Below are 7,400 nucleotides of genomic sequence, written 5' to 3' on the forward strand. Positions count from 1 at the left end.
CGCGTGCGCGCGCGTGTGTGCGTATGTGCGTGTGCGTGTGTGTGCGCGTGCGTTTGTATTTCTCTTAATGTTTACCTTTTACCTCAATGTTCTCTCACCTTTAAAAAAATGAAAGAAGACTAGAACATCCTCCTAAACCCTTACGTAGACTGTTGCCCCTGTAATATTACGGCAGAGCATTAGCCCGGTAAGATCGCAGATAATTTTGTTCATGGCTGTAAGTACTCACATGAAAGGAAAAATCATTTCATTATTTAATCGCATACTTCTAGCTTCACAAGTAACATTCGTTCACTTTTTCAGGCGTGCCAGTGGTGCTTCCAAATGGGCGTGAGTGCACTAACTGTTTTTATGGTCGCAAATCGTCATTTGACGCGGAGTGCATACGAAAGAGATGCTCTGTTCTACGGAGTCATAGGCAGCTGGTCCAACAACTTACACTTGTGAGTAACATTCTTGCAGTATTTCGTTGCATCCTTGTGTCCTTTAAAACCACGTTTTTCCACCCATAGTTAGCAACCAGCTGGCGTTGTTACCAAAATTTATGGCAGCATGAACAGGTGGCAAGTTCTGAATCTTCATAATCTTCTATGGTATGCAGCACAAAGAATGTTATGGAAAAAAAGAAAAAAAAATACAATTCTCATGACACCGCGAAAATTGTGGCACCAGCCACAATTTTGTCACAACTGTTTTTTCAGGATGCTAAATAAATAATTTGTAGATATTTGTGACATTTCTGCATTCAAGCTATAGGAAAGAGCCCTTTGTGACCAAACAGACGTGTCACAATACAACACATCCCTCTCTTACGTCATTTTTAACACGATTAGTCACAACCCTCGGTCCGTTCTTTTCTGCTGGCGTACTTAGAATTCGGAGAATGCACGCGCTGAAGTTTCGTTTCCTAGCATGGAACGGTGCTCGCCTCACACAAGGCGCATAGAATCCAGCGCTTGCTTGTACTTTACGCGTAACTTAGGAATGTAATAAAGCAGCCTAGATTGGTAATACTACAACAGCATGTCGGTATTCTTACAACGAAGAACATGAGCCATAAAGTGGACTAAGAAGGAAATCAAAAATGCTGAGTACAGCACCATCGAACCAGTGTGAGGCCACGAATTCTGGAAGTGACAAATCAATGTCGACGATTCTCATATTAACTGAAATACAATGCAATTTAATATAACCAGAAATTTAAGCTGGATATATTTCCGACTCATACAGAAGTCAACAAACTTTTAAACTAACTAGCGCCGCATTGTCGTTGGCTCCCAGATAACAGAACGCGGTGCGTTGAAAACCACTTTTCGAAAAAACAGGGTCAAGCTATCTCCCATGGCACTCCCCGTTTCAATTTCCCCCGGCTCTCTGCCTTCACGATTAAGGTCACGGAACAAAGCGTTCAGGCAATGTGTTATTTAGCAGGTATAGCGGTTATAGTACTTGGCCTTCCATAGCAATTATCTCGGCGAGTAGGTCATAATGTTTTGCCGAAAAAGTAAACAAATACTTCTGGAGTTATATATGTCAGGTCTAGCTTGATATAGAACCTTTTACATTTTTAATTACTGAACCCAGCGTTTTTTACAGTCACAAGGGCCCACTTACGTAATTAGAGACACCATATGAGAAGACTCCGTATTAATTCTTGCCACCTAGAATTTATTTCTCTTACTAGCACGAATTTCGAACTTGGCTTATTTGCTTTCTGCAACGCAGGACCTTTTCGTAGATCCCTGTACTTTTCCTTTTTTTGTTTTCTTAATTTCTTTCTGCACATAAACGTAACATATTGATACGCAAGAGCACAGACGCAAACAGATATCTGAATTCAGTCGCGATCTTGTGCTGTTCTAAGTGGCCGTTACTATTGAACTCAGGAGCAGAATCAAGACACTTGGCATACGAGTGAAATGGATCGGAGAAATGATGATGCTTCCGACTGACCTCAAAACGAAGATGCGTGAAATGGAGATTGCTACTTCAGATGCTGCGTGGTAAGGGTGGAAACTTTTATCGAGCGTCAGTAACATCCTCCCCGCTCACGGGGTTCATGGTTTCCACTTCGAATTAGCTCTGGTTTAGATATGCCTTCCCACCGAAAAATTTGGACCCGCTGTTTTTGAACAAAACACCTAACGTAGTACACGTGCTTTCAGAACATAGCGTAGTACAAGTGCTTTAAGTGTGTCCGTCTGCTCTTGGCACAACGTCGTACAACACTCGAATAAATGAAATCTTATTTGTTTGTTTCACTGTGCTCATAGGTTCATACCCTGCACCGAGAAGAGGACACATGATAGCAGAAAGGCAGGGAGGTTAACCAGATTTTTAAAATTGGGTCTCTAAGAAGAGGAATTAAGGGAGGGGAGGGGTGTATAATAGAGGAGATAATGCGCACATACGAACGCACAACACCACCAATGCAACTTTATATCTGTCAGTACACTGAAGCCTACAAACATGTATGTTTTCCTGATGGACGTTCAATGCCTTCGTCAGCCTATGCTGGGATAAGTGCTAAGTTCATCTAGACAAAATGGTTAGTTCCGAAAGCGATCGCTCGTCGGCACGCTATGCATAAAGCGTTCCAAGTTGAGCCACTCATGAAACACCCACCGCGCTTATGATTCATGTCAAGAGTGTGATTTCACATTGTTCTAGTGCTCTCCGACCCCGTGAAGTCAAAGAAAGGCAGACTGGGAAACTTCGTGATTTCTTTTTGGCACTAAGTAGTCGACATATTATTTTATGTAAACTCGTGTTAGTAAACATGAACGAAACAACGGAAGCTGTAAAGGGCGCCTCAACCTGGATTTGGGGCCGTGCACCTGAAGAGGCCAAGAAGTGCGCGCAGTGCTCCGTCCCCGCCTCTGCAGCGGATGCTCGTCACGTGCTGTGGGTCCAGGGAGAAAGGCCAGGTGAGCGAAAGTGCTCAGAGGGTGCCGGGATCGGGAGAGACCCGCCCATAGACAACGAACGGTTCATTATGGACGATGAGTTTCACAAGTCGCTCGTACAGCTTCTTCACGAAGGGCCCAACTCATTTATTTGACCACTTTATGCTGTATGGCAAACTTAAGGTAAAAAGACAAAAAAGAGTAAAAAAACCTGCAAGTGCAGCGCGCAATACTGACTTCCAGTAACATCATTTCTTTGTCTCCGGTGCCTTCGACGTAAGTGAAGTTTTAAAAAAATCCCATCAGATATCTTACCTATTATAGAAACTGTATTAGCACTGCATGCAGTTTTCATTATTCTTTCTTTTAAAGGGAGAGGGTGGTGATAGAGGGGGAGGTTCAACGTGCACAATGCGTGCATACTTCCCTAATGTATATCTGTCTAGTAAAATATTATTAAATGATTTAGTAGTTACGCGCCTTCCATGGCATACCGATATTAGAAGAACGAACGGGATTTTTTACCTAATCAGCCTATTTCGTCAGCGAGCAGTTGCACCAAATACTGATAATATAGTTCTGCGATCGCACGGTTTAACTTCGCAAAGCGGCGCGTCGAGTGTACCCCACGAGTTATCACGTGAGCTGATGGGCTGCGAGCGATGCATGCGTACCAGGATCCACCGGACCGATTCTGGCTAACCGTCACGCCATGCGGCACGCCAAGAAAGACAAAACACATTCACAACGACGAATAAACGTACCTTCCCCTCTTGGTCGAACCGAGGAAAACTGTACATCGGGGTTTCTGCTTCCGACGCCTTAAAAAGTGAAACTCCTTTCCGGTAACACAGAGGCGCATTCACGCAGTCATTATGCCGAACTAACTTATCTCAGATAGTACTAACTTCGGGAAATAGTCATCATTCGCAGATTCTGCAGTCGGAAGAAAAATTCAATAATTCTTTTGCGAATTATTCGCGCCATACTCTCACATGTATTACACTTTCAAACATGTGACCAAATAATGTAGCTAAAAGGAGATAGTGTGCCTCTCTGCGTTAGCCATAAAAATTTTCAACAGGACTAATTTCAGGAAATCAAACCAAGTCAAGCCTACCAATTGTCCCATAAATAATTTTATGCCTTTCAATTATCGCGGTAATTTGGTTTACTGTACTCGGCTTGCATTTCGTGGGTTGACTCCCATAAAACCATTTTGGATAACGAGAAGATTACCGCCCAAGCACTCCGTACAGAACCAGCGTAGCTGAAACGTGCCGTCCCTGTCTTTATCACTGGGTTAATCCCGACGGGCCGTTAAACGATTGCTTGGTAGGCTGTCGGATCCTGGGTACGCAGTTGCCGCTTGCGCTCAGCGTAGACGAACAGCTCGTTCCCGGTTCCGCTCGCGTCGTTAGCTGATCGAAAGCTGCCTGCGCCTCAGGAATACGTAGGACTCGTGGCCTGCCCATTTCCGAGCCGGGCCTGCCCATTTCCGAGCCGGAGAGAAACTGCTGCGAACGTGCTCGGCTGCGACGGAGAGCAACGACGTCACTACTGGAGCGGCCAATCGCACGCCTCTCTTTCTCATTTTTTTTCTTTCGCGCATGCGCATGGGGTTGCGCCGGAGGAGTTTTCGGCATACAGGGGACATACGGACTGACGAACGAATCGGCTAGCCATATACAGCTTCGTTGTAAAATGTTCCAACGGTTCCTTCAGGTTGTCAGAAGCACACAGACGGTTCTAAGCAACCACACAGCGACACTCGCGCACATAACACACAAATGCACCAACCATCCAGGCGACTCGCCACGAGTCCCAGCACACACACTCACTACGGGGTTTTGGGAGGCGAGACTCTCCGAACTGGACCTGCGAAGCTGACTGGCGACCACCGACCTGGCCCGGCGAGCCGCGATCGCCAGTGGAGCCCTGTCAGAGGGAACCACCCAGGAATAAACCGCGCAACTATTTCTGTAATAATAAAGTTCCACCATCCATCCAAAGCCTTCCAGAAGCGTGCACTGGCCATAGTGAACGGCTTTGTAGCTGTTGTCTTAAAGCTATGATTTTGCTTAATTTATAACACTTGCACGCTTGCGCCTTGTGCACTACCCTTTACTGTTATACAATACACTCACTTTATAAGGATGTCGCTGTGAATAGCTTATTATGAAATAACGCTATGAGCTAGAAATCGAAATATTTTACAAAGCATAGTTCTTTAAAGCTTCTAGCGGATCAAATACACGTCTGCTTGGCTGCGATAACTACAGACAAATTTTATGGCAGCAATTTTGATATATATTATTTTTTTCAGGACGCGGACTTGTCTGGCATGCGTCGGTTATACCACTAAACGCCAGATGGCGCAGAGAGCCTTAGAGATGGCAAGAGCGGTCAAATTCAGCTCACTGCAAAGCGAGTAAGTGAATTTTTTGCCTGAAGAATAGTATGCGCGATTCTGGCAAGTATTAGTCCTGGTAGTGCGTTGTGTAAGGTTTTTGTTCGTTCGTATTTGTTTGTTTTTCTGTATGTTTTCTATATACAACTCACTAAAGCTTGCTCTCATTGCTACCGTAGGCACATTTCTTAATTGATACTTTATGGGGCACGTCATTTTGTTCCCAAAAATCTGCCGGCATTTCACCACCACCGGTTTCAGTGAACAATTATACCAAGTTCTTAATTTTATTATCGTTGAAGGAGGAGGCGGAGCGGGTGAGGGGGAGTGGCTAGGAGCACACCTAACGTTCACGCAATGCAAGAGCTAGGCCACACTAAATGACTCACATAAATGAATTTACGTGAGACATGGATGTCATTTGAACACGTAACGTAAATCTAATATGAATGTGACATAAATTTCATAGTTAGTATACCTTCCGTCTTTCCATGCTGTAAAATGCCATAACCTGAAATTGTAAATCTAAATCCTCAAGATTTCTTTTATTTTTTTCTTATTCCACTGTTGTGCAGTGACCTCACCGAAGACTTGATGGACACTTACATCAATCAAGCCGAGTGTCCCGATGTGGACGTGCTGATGCGATGCGCAGGCACGCGATTGAGCGATTTCGTGGTCATGCAATGTGGTTATGCGTACCTGAACATGACGTCAAAGAAGTGGCCAGATATTGGCTTTTGGGATTGGGTCCGGGCTTTTCTAATGTATCAATTGTACTGGCCTGCCATCTTGGTAAGTCGCAACTGCTGTACAATCAAGAATATGCCGTCAGTAAGACTAAAAAAAAAAAAAAGGACGTCGTATTTCACAAACAAACACTTCGAGTTAAAAGAGAATATTTCAGTGAAATAAAACAGGGATAAGTGTTTCATAATGTCAACTTCTTACTATAACCGATTGAAAATTCAGATTTCATAGGCAATTATATGTATTTCCTTTTAATGTGGCAAAATATTTTAGAATGCTCTTACAGCGTAATTGCTTCTTCAATATTTCCACGAATGACATTTTTAGAAACGTATTTTTTCCGCCATCAGAATATTTAAAATCATTAACTCTGGCGAGAGCGTGCAACATGAACCACATAACGTTAATCGACGCAAACAACGGTCATTTTGCCTCCTTCATGCCTCACTAAGTCGCTCTGGAATTAAAACTGAAGTAAAACGCTACATCAGTTCAAACTGATAAAACATTTTTCCACATAATAATGCCGTAATTTTTGTGATAATAGGTAGAGAACTAGAAAATCAAAGTAGAATTTTTAACATTTCGCGCCGCACACCCAGCTTCTGTGCCTTGTGCGACGCCACAGATTTCAAAGTTCTATTTTATATTTATTATGTTTTTTTTTCATACTTGAGCCTTTGTGCCACACTGAAATTTCTTGAAACTTGCTAACTGCCACATTTGGCTCCAGTGGAATACAATGAAGTCTATCCTTAGCGAAAACAATATAACTAGGCCTGAGCAGAGGCCGTTCAATAAATGGCGCAGCGCCGAGCTGGTGCGGACACCTCAAGGCGACGTCGCCACGGGTCGTTCGTTTTTCCGTCTTTTCTGGCTTACCAAGCCTCCTCTCACAGTAAGAGTGTTTCTTTTTTTTTTTGGGGGGGGGGGGGGGGGGGGCTATTTCGTATGAGTGATTCAGTAGTACAGGGTCCTGAATATCTGGCTTCACGTGTTCAAAAAGAAAGGTTATGCGCTCACCGCTGCACTGTTCATGTTCAAATTTTGCAGAACGATGGCATTTTGAGGTCGCCTTCGTTTAGTATTACACTTGGCACATCTAATTGCCTGGTTTCTAAGAACAAAGTGGAAATTTGCCTGCGCTTATGGGGATGCGAGCTGCTGCCGCGACGGCTCAAGCATAAACTTGTGTCGCCACCTGTCGTCATCTGCAGAAAGCCGCTCTTCAAGAGGGCAGTCGCTTGTTCCAGCAGCGGGCAACACGCGACAGCCCTCGCTGAAACGCTTCTTTCTGCAGATGACGGCAGGTGGTGACACAATTCTGTGCCAGG

This window comes from Dermacentor andersoni, chromosome 5 (genome assembly GCF_023375885.2).
Source record: "Dermacentor andersoni chromosome 5, qqDerAnde1_hic_scaffold, whole genome shotgun sequence".
Classification (NCBI taxonomy): domain Eukaryota; kingdom Metazoa; phylum Arthropoda; class Arachnida; order Ixodida; family Ixodidae; genus Dermacentor; species Dermacentor andersoni.